We start from the raw sequence: 520 nt of genomic DNA, 5'->3' as shown, positions 1-520 counted from the left end.
GGGGACACGGGGACAGGGGACACGGGGACAGAGCTGGACAGAGAGACAGGGGACACGGGGACACCCAGCGCGGGGTCGGACACGGGGACGGGGGACACGGGGACAGAGCTGGACACAGGGACAGGGGACATGGGGACAGGGGACACGGGGACGGGGGACACGGGGACACCCAGAGCGGGGTCGGACACGGGGACGGGGGACAGAGGGACAGGGGACACGGGGACAGAGCTGGACACGGGGACAGGGGACACGGGGACAGAGCTGGACACGGGGACAGGGGACACGGGGACGGGGGACACGGGGACAGGGGACACTGCCACCACCCCAGGGCTGGACAGAGGGACATGGCTGGACACGGGGACAGGGGACACAGGGACAGGGGACACAGGGACACCCAGGGCAGGGTCACTCACGGGGACAGGGGACATGGGGACAGAGCTGGACACGGGGACACCCAGGGCGGGGTTGGACACGGCCTCAGTGCCCAGCAGGGAACTGGGAGCACTGGGGACATTGGGGA

The sequence above is a fragment of the Pyrgilauda ruficollis genome, unplaced genomic scaffold (genome assembly GCF_017590135.1).
Source record: "Pyrgilauda ruficollis isolate IOZ18807 unplaced genomic scaffold, ASM1759013v1 scaffold1423, whole genome shotgun sequence".
NCBI lineage: Eukaryota > Metazoa > Chordata > Aves > Passeriformes > Passeridae > Pyrgilauda > Pyrgilauda ruficollis.
This window is presented reverse-complemented; position numbering follows the sequence as displayed.